The sequence below is a fragment of the Thermobia domestica genome, chromosome 7, assembly GCF_964235325.1.
Source record: "Thermobia domestica chromosome 7, izTheDome1.hap1.1, whole genome shotgun sequence".
In the NCBI taxonomy this organism is placed as follows: domain Eukaryota; kingdom Metazoa; phylum Arthropoda; class Insecta; order Zygentoma; family Lepismatidae; genus Thermobia; species Thermobia domestica.
In genome coordinates, this window is record NC_137460.1 from 302651419 (window position 1) to 302664297 (window position 12879).

General features: G+C 38.4%; 1 protein-coding gene across 3 annotated transcripts in view; it reads right to left on the reverse strand.

Annotated features, from left to right (window-relative positions):
- Pgant7 (N-acetylgalactosaminyltransferase 7) overlaps positions 1 to 12593 on the reverse strand; it is a 102217-nt gene extending 89624 nt beyond the window's left edge. For all 3 annotated transcript variants that reach the window (XM_081766842.1, XM_081766844.1, XM_081766843.1), the window contains exon 1: positions 12444 to 12593. The gene's annotated coding sequence lies outside the window, so the exon portion shown is untranslated. The remainder of the gene's footprint in view (positions 1 to 12443) is intronic.
- Between the last annotated feature and the right edge of the window lie 286 nt (positions 12594 to 12879).

Here is a 12879-nt window from a genome sequence, read left to right on the forward strand (position 1 = left end):
AGGCTAAATGAGATGTTCCTCTTCAGATTAACGTGGAACCCAAATCACACGAGCTCCCATCGGGGATCAAACCCAGGTTTCAAGCGCTGAAGACGTGTGTACTTAGCATATAGTCAGGAGGGAGTTCTCAGATTGGTTGGTGTTCACTAACGTAAGTAGAAACAGCTTCCGCAGTTCTATTCTGTTTACTCTTCATGTTGGGAACTTTAATCTGCAAAGCATAATATTTGTAGTTGATCAAGACTGGAAATACTTAAACACTTCTAGGGATGGCTAAAATAGGTTTTTATAAAAAGCAGAAACCAATTTGTAGTAAAACTGACAGTTCGGATTTCTTCAAAACCTGTTCGGATTTTAATCGAAACCAGTTTTTATACAAAAGCGAACTGATTTTTTATATATAAAAAACGGGTTTTTGTGGCGACCACTAGCTTCTGTGTACCATGGAAAGGAAATAAAGGAAAAGAGATCGGTGAAGCAAATGAAAAAGACAAGAATCGGGAGTTAAGAGTAAAACGAGCAGTAATTAGACTATGTGCGTGAAGATGGAGTTCGGAGGTAATTTGGTGACCACATTATATCCCTTAAATAGGATACAAGAAAGAAGAAAAGGAAAGCTTTTGATTACAGCCAGACCGGATGTTAATGGAAGCACCTAAGAACGAAAGGTTAATCGTTGTAAGTGACAGAAATGAACATACAGGAAAGAAAAAGAAGAATTAGGAAAGTGGAGCCTTGGAAAAAGGAACGCAGAAGGTGACAGGATAATAGTTCATGGAATTGGATTCACTCTGGCACTTATAGTTAACATCTATTCCGAGAAGCGAAGCTGCCAGTTTATAATAAAAATGGAGACAGATGCAGTCAGATTGACCTTATTTTGTGCCACAGGAAATACCTCAAGAAAGTAAACGACACCAAGGTGATAAAAGAGAAAGTGTGGCTCCGCAGCATATAGTGCTTATAACCGATTATGAGATACTAGAGCACAAATACGCACACGAGGAACGACTTCAAGGAAAGGTTCTGCAATAAGTTAATTGGTAGAAGACGTATAAAATGGTGGACATTGAATATCCGTACCGTGAGGAAAATCGAAGTAGTGCTGGTGAAAACATAAGAGAAAGGACCGACACACGGGAAGGAAACTTTGCTGTGGAATGAGGAAGTGCAAGTGACAATAAAGTATAACATAGAGATGAAGAAAAGTAACATTTAAGACAAAGTGGCATACAGGTTAGGAAATAAGAAGGTCAAATGAGCTGAAGCAATACCATAGACGAGGCTTATGTACCACTGGAAAATAAAGACTGATACAGGCAAATAGTCTTACAAGAGAAAAAGCAATCCAGGGACATCATATCAATGAAACAGATAAAAGACGACGAAGGTTAAGTGCCGCACGACCTGAGGATGATCCAGGAAGTGTAGAGGTTACTAAATGAGGAGAACTAGAGACCAGACTGCAATATATCAGGACAGAGTCGCAACGGAAAGAAAAGGGAACAGATAAGCAGGACAGAAGTGCAAAATGCAATTAGGAAAATGACAAGCGGCAAAATAGTTGGTGCTGATCCAATGCCCGCACAGGTTTGGAGAAACCTGAGCACAGAAGGAATAGATATTGTATGTGATCTCATGAAAAAGTTGTGGAAGCAGGTGGTACAGGATATAGGAGAGAAAATGTATACAAATACCAATTTATAAAGGTGATGGGCAAGATTGCGTTAATTACAGGGCAATTAAATTAATATCTCATACCATAAAGATCTAAGAAATAGTTGAAGGAAGAATACAACAAAACAAAACTGCTAGAGAGAAATAGTTTGATTTCATGCTAGGAAGAGGAACAACTGGTGTGATCTTTACATTGAGTCAGTTGGAACGACAAAGGGAACTACAAGCCGAATAGTACCTCGTTTTCATGGACTTGCAAAGGCTTACGAAAGTGTTTAGACAAGAACTCAGCGATGCATGAGAAAGAGGGGGTTGTTTTTGAAAAATATAAAGGTAACCAAGAAAGTTCTGTCGCTTTTTCACCCACCACCTTCGATCATCGATATGTTACCTAAGACGTACCTGACCTCTGGCCGGAAATCGAACTCGGGTCTTGCATGCCAAAGGAGCGTACGGTAACTGCTTAGTCATAAGAAAGCTTTTGTTCAACTTGGTAAATGATGTGTTGGCTAAGAGAGTAAAATATAGAGACCATGAAGTATGCTGTTCGCAGATGATGATGATATATGCAGAGAGAAAAGTGGCAGAATGGAAAAGGTGTTGGAAGAGAGAGGAATACGGATAAGAAGAACAACAGAATATATGGCATTCAAAGATTTAGGATTTTAGATTTCTGGGCTTTCGGCATCTAAGGCCATTTAGCCCGTCACGTTTTGAGGGATGACGTCCCTCGGCAAGCACACTATCCGGGGAAAGGGAAGGAAGAAAGGAAGCGGCCTGGGACCTATGTTAGGTACCACCCCGGCATTTGCTTGGTGTGAATGTGGAAAACCCAGGAAAACCTCGTTGAGGGTGGCTGGCCTGAAAAAGCGTTTTACACTTTTGCGATCTAGTGCCCCCACCGGGAATCGAAATATGGCATTCAGCTAGCGAGGTGGAAGCTTACTACGGACATCCAGAAAATTCAACATACAATACAATCTGGATGACCAAACTGGAGAAGGATGAGCAGGGTACTGTGAGACAAGAAAATAGTTCCAGGCTAAAAGGTCGTATATGTAAAATGGTCATAATACCGGCAACCATATATAGTACCGTAGTGAAAGCTGGGTAACCACCAGGGCCCAGGAAAATAAGATAGAAGTGGCGGAGATAAGAATGTGTGGAGTGACGAGGGACGGATAGAATAAGAAATTATTATATAAGAGGCACTGTTAACGTTTGGGATTCTTGTACTCAAGGACCCTACAGGGAGTCTTTAGTAAAAAGGCTGAGATGGCTGGGATATGCAGACGAAGGAACAACTATGTTGGAAAGAATTGGAAAATGGGAAGTATCAGGTAAAAAGATAAGAGGAAGACCCAAGACGAGACAAAAGGACAAAATAAGAGATTATCTGAGGGAAAATGATGGAGGAAAAGTATTAAAGACGGAAACGTCAACCCATATAAACATGAGAAAAGGCGGAGCCAAAGACAAAAAAACTAGAGATTCTATTATCAGGGTTCCCACGCTTTCAAAAAAAAAAAAAAAAAAAAAATCCAGGCCATATCCAGGACAAATCACCAACTTTTTAGGACTTTAACACAGAAGGGTACAACATGATTACAATTGTAGATTCAAAACTCACAACAGAGAAACGAAAAGTACAACAGCTTATGCAGTAAATATTAATGCAAGCACAGTATTAATACACAATAATTAAATACACAAAGCGGAGCGTAATGTGTTTCTCTTTTTCTTCCCCTCCCAACTTTCATTATAGCCACCCGATCCACCCATATCCAACACATGTATTTTCATTTTTTCTACGTTACACTTTAATTGTGCACCGAAAATTTACAAACAACAAAAATTTATTTTTTGTACATGGAATCTTCATTGCGTGACAGTGTGACAGATTTAATTAGGGAAAAAAAAAAGGAATTTTATTACAAGTTTTTCTCCAAGCAGTTCATTATTTATTCTGCAGTCTCGTTCGACAGCAGCCTGTCCATGAGACAAAACCAGAAGCTTCTTTATAATTAACAACAAATCTTTAAATTCCTCCGAAGCATCTAACAGTTTTGTGTAAAAACACTCTCAGGGTCCAACTTATACCCAGCAAATGCATCTTTACACTGCTCAGTAAATTTCCCTTGCTATAGCAAGGAATCGAGTTTCACCTAGATATGACCTTGTCACAAATAGCATTCACATGAAATTTTACTGAAAAGTACGTAATTGTTGCGAAAATAGACTGATTATGGATTATTGATACTGGTACAAGGCACAGTTTCCGGAAGATAGTGCTAGTGAAGCCAGCATCCACGAATGGGTTGAAAGAAGAGAGAAGTTCTGCAAGCCAACCACCCTGTTGAGAGAAAGAAAGCCCACCAACCACTCACACATGCAGGATCATGACAAATTATTATTCAACATAAAACCAGGAATAGCAATCAATTAATATGTTCATTATAATTACGAAAAATCTGACATTCAGTATTTCTGTAAATTTCAAGGACAGAAATATATTTTCAAGGACATTTCCAGAATGTTTCGAGACTATGGAATGTGGAACCAGAACGTAATTTTACATCAATCTTCTGTTTTTGTACGACCCCAGATGATGTCTTCGTTCGAAATTTAGAACTGGGAAATATTTTTTAAAACAATTCCGGTGTACAATTCACGGAATTATAATTCTGATTATGTACGATACTGAGGAATGGAAGGATGTCTTCAGCAGTACTAACATTATCGTCTAATTCTCTGTTTGGCTTTATAGATAACTTGTAAATTTTTCCGATGAACTCCCACACCCCTAAGAGCACTTTTAAATGTTTATCTCTATTTACATTTGTTCTGTCTCGTATTCCATTCTAAGCGACCGAAACGTATGTTCCTGCCTCATATATGGTACATGCAGTCTCCCATGCCTGGCTTGATTATTTGGAATTTGACATCCCTTTCACCACCAAGGCTATATGAAACGTGGGTTTGCAGCTTAACGTGGGAACCGCACCACATGAATTCCCAGCGGGACCCATATCTGGCATCCTTGACGGAAGCATAAAAATCTTTTCCTATATTTAACGCTCAAATGAATACTTAATTTTACTCATTGTTGGCTATGTAACAAGGTTTTCAAATAATGTAATTATTGAATAATTTTATCGCGGTACAAGAGGGGCGTTTCTCCTGTCAAGATTCCTCACTGAGTGCTGTTACGCCAGAGCTGCCAGGCTGAAGAATAAATCCCACGGAGCATGGATTTTTGGCGTAGAGTGAGAAGTAGAGGGGCACTTTTTTCGAGTATGAGGGTGATTTGACATTCATAAAAGGGATTCTTATCTGAGAGAACCTGGCAGCACTTGTTATTACAAATACGGTAGACATTACAAAGAAAGCTGCTTGACAGATCAGGGAATTCCGGAAAGTGTATGCGGACAAAATTTTTATGAACGGTGGAGCTGAACCATTTCTATCGTTTGAACACACTGCAATCGAACTCGGAAGCATATTCTCTAACATCTTCGTGACAAAGGCACAGGTCTCTGTCGTGACAAAGGCATAGGAGAAACCTCGCTGCCACCACCGATAGTATTCGATTGCATTCCCAGCAGTGTGTACTATCGCCCGACATCGCAGTATCCACTAGATCAAACTTCACTGAGGCTAAGCGAACGCCCATGTTGGAGCCGTTTTTTCAAAAGACCACTCGACCGACTTCAGGGTTCCTTCATAGAATGCTTGAAACGCAATGACACGATCTCCTAACTTCCGATGCATTTCCTTATATAAAAAAAGCAAAGATACTCAGGCAATATTACTTGAGGTTTTGTCCATATAGATCCGCACATGATAGGCGTCCACACCGTTCAATTATGGCATGTCAATCAAAAAAATACGTGTCAATGGATATCTACATGTATTTTGCATACAGTTTGATATTTTAAAAATCCTCCTTGCGTACCAGCAACTTTTTAGCAAAACTGAATCCTGCAACTATGAACTCACGCGCGAAGTTGCTAAACAGAAATTGCAGAGAGGCCTTGGAATCGTTGTCACGATATGTCACCACCAGCAGTGAAATACACATATGCATCATGAATTATGACGAACTCTTGGATCCCGCCAGATGCTTTTTATACAATTAACTGTAGCTCAGTTTTCATTCTGCAATATTGCGCGAGAGCAGCTGACGTGTCACTTTCATTGCAGCCCCTTCCTGGTTCTTCCGTAGGCAACTGTTTCGCCACGGGATTCTGGTTTTTGTCACAATACGCTTTCGCAGCAGTCACCCCTCACGTGAAACCCTTCTTTCAACAGCTTTCTTATGCGTATGTAAGGAAAACGAAAATGGAAAGGGGACATATCATATGCTTCGAGTAACAGTGTAATTTATGCATTATTCGATGACACTCATCCACCCTAATTCACGATTCTTCACACACTACTGTTCACGACTGCAGATACGTTATTCTGGCATCGCTCCTCTGATGGCAGTGGTTTCCTAATTCGGTCCAATGTCAAGTGAACACAATATTAACAGGTACCTTGATATTATAACAGTGGGTGATAAACGGATACAGTGAGACAATGTTCAAAATCGCCACCTTTCGCTTGCACTTGGCATAATCCGCGAACAATTATCAATAACACTAAACACTATTGAAATCATTATGAACAATAATGAAAACAGGAAGGAAAAGCAAATGGTCAGAGCCTATTTTTAAGATACTGTCACTTCCGTGGTAGAACTGAAGTAAAACTCTGACAAAGCCTGTAATCAGATCCAAACGGCAAAGCAGAAACTAATCACTAGCCTACGTGAGGCTGCTAATATAGGAAAAATAAATTAAATGTAATACAGTGAAATCTCACAACCACACAAATCAGCCTTGGGTGAATTCTTTCCACGTCCTTTCCCTTCTGTTATCCCGAGCTGAGCTTTAAAAAGCCAAAAATGCCGTAAATAGTTTTGAAATAATAAGAATAACAATGTTGAAAGACTACACACTCCCTCCCCTCTGAAAAATCCTGCAGAAGCTCATGATCTTCTGCAAGCAAAGCTAACAGAAGTGTTTTCAGACACTGGCATGTATGTTTTATGGCACAAGGGGACAATCCTATTTCTAGCCATATTATGTGTCGGTCTATTACTAACTTTCAGAATAAGAGCCTGGAAGAATACGTAGAAAAGACATTAGTCGAGTAGACGTAAGTGCAGGAGCATAGTAGTTCGTATAAAAAAAAAAGGGGGGGGGGGTAAGTATACGGTTACGGTTAAAATGAGTGAAAGTATATGAAAGAGGACTGTCGATTTTCGATTTTCACTGGAGGAGTATTTCTATACAAGGTATGAAACGGTATTTAAAGCTTGCAGGAGTACGGTTGAGCTGCTACAAGCGTCATAGGAAGTCGTAAACTTGCTAAAAATTATAAGTATTTACAATAATACTTACAGCAGACAATATGTTTCTGTCAGGAGCGTTACTTTCTATGTCACACACATTGAAACACTGTGAAAAAACATATTAAGGTACTATTAAACACAACGCACGATCCAACTGCTGCTTGTAACAGCTAGTTAGCTGAGGTTGTTGCGTGTTTTTTAGACGAATAATATTAGGCCACAGTCGCTTCGCACCTGCTCCCTACAGACGCAAACTTTGTGGGCCCACTAGCTACGCCTGCCCTGATACGAAGATACAATTGTTCTTTGTTTCTTACTTGTGGTCGGTGCATATATTTGCGTTAATAATTGTTTTAGAGCATACCCTCCGTCGCCTCGCGCCTGCTCCATACGGACTTACGTCCGTACGAACCCCCAGCTACGTCCTGCTTTGACGCAAAATACATACAACTTTTTCTTGTATTGCCCACATAGCAAAGGTTGGTCCAAAGTTTTCGCAAAAGAAATAGCCGTTTTAAGTGTCGCAGATGACGGCCCCGAAATACATAATTTATGGAGATATGAACAGAATGAGACGAAATGAGAGTAACAAAAAAGGTACTGAAGATAATCAGTGTAAGGTGAATAATTAGGAAGAAACGCGATTTAAATTTTGGAACATATGAGTTCGCAGATTGATGTGATATTAAATAAACAAGCAATAGAGCATAATATGACAGTGTTTCAAACCCACTGTCTTATTAACTAACCTAGGACGTATGCAGCTGTAATGGAGAGAAATACAGAAATGGGGCAAAATTTTGGGTCGTATCCCAGCTTGTGTGTGTGTGAGTGGGGGGCGTAAACTTGAAAAATCCATAGAAGAATGTGTTACTAATTTTTACAATAGGATTGCACAAGTAGTGCACCGAGCGAAATAGCTCAAGGGTAGAGTGTTAGATTCGCATTCGAAAGGTCGTGGGTTCCATTCCGGCTGCCGACCAGCTGACTGGGGTTTTCCTCAGTCCTACCGAACAAATACCGGGATGGTACCTACTAGAGGTCTGGCCTATATCTTCCCAAATCCTTTCCATTGTTATTGTTGTTGTTAGATATAAAGTATAATATGGCCTCTAAGCTGTATCTGGTGATAGTTAAATAAATAAATGAAACAAAAACAATCCGGATCTTATAATTTAAGAATATGAAATGGAAAGTGTACTCTTTACCACATAATATTCAATAAGGAGGTCGTGATGAAGTAAAGTGCTATGTCAAGAAAACGTACAAAAAATGAACAAAGTGATCACAGAAGGCATGTAGTCTATTTATGCCATAGCATCTATTTATTTAGTCTATTTAAGTACTTTTCCACTATCCTTGCTTATGCGTATACTCACCATCACTGACGCACCTGCTCTCTATGGACGTACCCCCTGAGCCTCCACGCTGCGCTCCTGCTCTGACTCGGTTAGATAGCGTTCGTGATTTTTTAGTGGCCACCTAATACAAGTTGGTTCACGTCTTATGCACTGTAGTTTATATGACATAGCCCACACTATATTTATACTCAGCTCTCCTGAAGTCAATCTGCAACTAGTAATGGAGCTCGTCATTTAGTCCGTGTTATGCTATAAAAGCATTCTATTTTTCATAAATATATGTATGCCCCCATATAACGGGATAGAATACATGAAAGAAGTATTTTGTATGAGTTTTGTAATTTTTAATTTCCCAGGGACAGGGAGCGCCATCTTGAAACATCTAAAAGTTTATTTACGTAATACAGCAGTGATCCATTGTTTTAGTAATTTATGAGTAATACCATACGTAGTTTGCAACACTTAACAGTTGGAGGATCCTAATTTTGCGTTGTAATACTATATTGTTACATACGGATAAGGAAAGAGCAAAGGAAGCATGAAAATAAGAAATATTTGAGATTAACAATGAAAAGTGAATGCTGGAAATGAAACAAGAGTAATTATAGGTAATCAGGGTGTCTACTAAAATTTCAAAATGAAATTTCATGACTTTTTCGTAACCTCTTCTTTACCGAACCATAAAATTTCGTAACATTCTCAAGTGCGAATTAGGGTGCGAATTAGACCGAATTTTCATACATGCGATAGAAGCGTACTTTGGTTGCGATTTGGTAGCGTCTAAAGCCTATAATAGACATTTTTGGTGGTGAATTTTGACGTTTTATAGAACAAAAATTTCCGGTCTGCACTTATATTTGTATAGATAAAAAAAAAATCGTGACCCAAAAGCTAAATTTCGTGACTTTTTCACGACTTTCATGACCGTTTTCTTATTTCGTGACTTTCGTGACCGATAGACACCCTGATAATGTATAGTAAAAGAACAACAGGTAAGTTAATACAATGTTGAAAAAAGGTTCATGTGTGTCTTATACGGGGCAACCATCTGCGGAAGCTTAGCAGCAATCGTTTCTATGCCATATCAATCTCTGCACAATTATTTAGGGCTTCAATACAAAAATAACAACTCAGAATACCTTACGGATCATGTAAAGCAAGTTTTTTGTTAGTTTGATGAATTGTCAACCTACACCAAGACATGAACAGTTAATGGAAGAAAACACAAGTTGTATTCTTTAATATCTAGACTGGACACTCAATCTGCAGGAAGAATTCTTTGATACGAAAAAAATCAAGGAATTCTTCTACATAAAGGAGCTCGTGCTTTACCCATTTCCCCTTAATTTCTTGTTTTTCATGTGATTTAATTATCGATAACATGCAGGGTATAAAAAAAAAAAAAAAAAAAAAAACTAGTTTTTTTTCGGGGAGGGGAAACGGAACCCACCTGTGTCCATGTGGGTTTTTCGGGTATTTTCGGGTTTTTTTCGAAATATTTCAATGTCTTTGGGGTAAAAGTGTTAAAATGTGAATTATATTTCAAGATTGTGATTGTCACAACTTGCAAAAATTTTCTATTCACTGCTCTTCTATAAAAATGTCCGCCATTTTGAAATATAATTCACCGCCACCATTGGAATGACGAGAAAATCTATAGAGCAAATTTAGAATATCCCGTGCTCCTACCCTTAAAATTTCAACTTAAAAGTCCCAAAATTGCACCCTGTAGCGTGGATACCCGCAATTTTGAAAATAAATAAATAAATAAATAATAATAATAAATTTTACGTTGGTATGCCTTCAAAGTCTATACAGGAAATTCAGTGTTTTGTGCTTGTACCCTGAAAATTTTAACTTGCAAGACCGAAAATTGTACCCTGTAGTGTGCGTGGTACAAGCAGACAAAAGAACAAAAGTTGATCGAATCATCCCAGGAGCCTCAGTGACGTCCACCAAATATATTAATTTAAAACAAAGATGTAATTCACGTTCTACAAAATAAATGTTTCAAAATGTCTTATATGAAATATCTTCCAGCGTAAAATAAATGAAATGAAATCTTTGAGTTTTACGTCCCACGATATGCCGGTTAGGGGACGGTGACGGTGATAAGAAAGAAATGAAGTGGTGGAATGAAGAAAGTGGGAGGAAACAGGAGAACCCCGAGAAAAAACCACGAGCAATGTTTGTCCACCACAAGTACACCGCGCGAGCTGGGATCAAACCAGGAACCCCAAGCACCTAAGGTGAACGCTGTACTACTGAGACACCGGGGCCCCCGTAAAATAAATGGTTTTACTGTTGAAGTTCACTTCCGAAGCTTTGTGCATTTAATTACGGGAATCTCCCGAGCACTTGTTGTAAGACGGTATTTCCCCGAAAATTAATTTAAAACAATTAACAAAAACATAATTCATATTTTAAAAAGTAAAGGTTTCAAAATGTCTTAAATGAAATTAAATATCTTCCAGCATTAAGTAAATAGTTTTATTGTTCATATATTCAATTTCGATACTTCAATTGCGGGAATTTCCCGAGCACTTCTTTTACGACGGGTTCTTCCCGAAAATGCAGCTTTACTGTACATCTAAACTTCGACTAGCGCAATGAAGTTTGAATTCAGCACTTGAAATAACAAGCGTTACATAGTCTTCGGAATTCCGAGTATTAACCTTCTTAAATTTGACAAGAATTTTTACGCTATTGCTGGTGTTGATTCTACAGAATGCTTATTTGAAGAGTAGCAACAAATGACTGAACTAACTTGTTGTTGGAAAAACAAATTTTACTGAAGAATGCTTGTTACCATGAAAGGTAAAAAATAAGGATATAGTATACGAGAGTGCCTCATCATTTAGCGAGGACTCACGAAGTGCAGTCTTTTAAGGATTATTCATTGAGGATATAGGAACTTGAAAATGAGGTAAAAATGCGACTTTCATTTAATTACTGAGTAATATAAAATAAAATGTACGTCGGTTTGCGTTTCGTTTCGTTGTGTTTTATGGTATGCGAAGAATAATAATGTGCCCTTGTACGTAGTGTATGAGTATATGTGGGGGATTTGAAACACATATCGCATGCCACGTGCACGTGGATGCTTCTTACTACTTCTAAATGTAATAAAATCATTTTTATACGTAGTGCAACAGTAGAAAGTATCCACGCGCACAGATCATGAGGCACTGTTGTATACTATTACCAAAAATAATACTAATACATTACTAGTAGTACCGGTACCTATGGCCTTAAACCCGTCAAATATATGAGGGATAAAGGTCTTAATGTTGAATGTTGTTGTATAGCTTCAACGGGGGAAAGGTTCTACATTACTGGTTCCCCTTGTTGGTTAGTAGCTGGGTTGGTTTCTTTCTGTACGAAAGTTCATATATTTAATTCACACAGTATTGCCGAACGAACGTTAGCGAGTGAAAAGCGGGTTCGACCATCTCAGGGCACGTTGTCTTCTGTCTTTATTACAGCTTAATGGGAAGGGGGACCAGTAATTTAGAACCTTGCCCTTAAGGGTAAAGCATCTAATTCGCCCAAGGAAAGCCCAAGATCTGATAAAAATCACTTTCAATATGATGACGTTAGTTGTGCCAATAATACACTAACAAAAATTCAAAAACCCAGGTGGGTTTTATGGTGTTTTTTTTTTTAGGTGGGTCCAACCCTAGGGTTTTTTCGAGCTGGGCCAACTTGGGCAGACCCTGTTAACATGACAGTTGACGAGAACGAATGAATGTTACAAGTACAAGGTAGTCAGGAAATAATCACCTATCGTTGTACTTTACTGTGTAGCTACAAATTTAAGCGATGCAGTCGAAGAAAACAAGTGGGTGTAATCTGTAGGAAAATAATAATAATAATCAAAAGTTAAAAACGAAGATTAGTTGGTTGGTAGGGATGCAAAACTATGTGTAGAAGTGTAGTGGAGCAAACATAAACAAAGAAAATTGGTTTATCTATTAATAATATAAATAAGTTAATTGATACTTTACCTCCAGCAACCTGCCAGACCGCCAACCTGTACAACAAACTTCACTTTCAGATTCACACGTCACACTTCACACGGAGTTTGACACGCTTTGACATTTCAGATGTTCCCCGATCTCCGTTCTTCTTCTTCTTCACATCCAAAGTACCTTGGCATCACAGTATAGTAGTGTACAGTCTCTCTCGACTCACTCTTAATATGTGCTTAATAATTTACCATAAATGAGTATGTAAATGTAGAAACTACATTAGGATAAAAGTTTCCCATTCCTATATCCTACGATATTCAATAAGGAATAGGAATTTATGTAGATAAATGTCGAGAATCATAATGCTATGATGCAGATAGCAGTAAAATATATTTATTATGATCTGCCTACACTGCACTCATCTATAATCTCTTGCCGTAACGAAATACATTTTTAAAAATAAATTATGAAC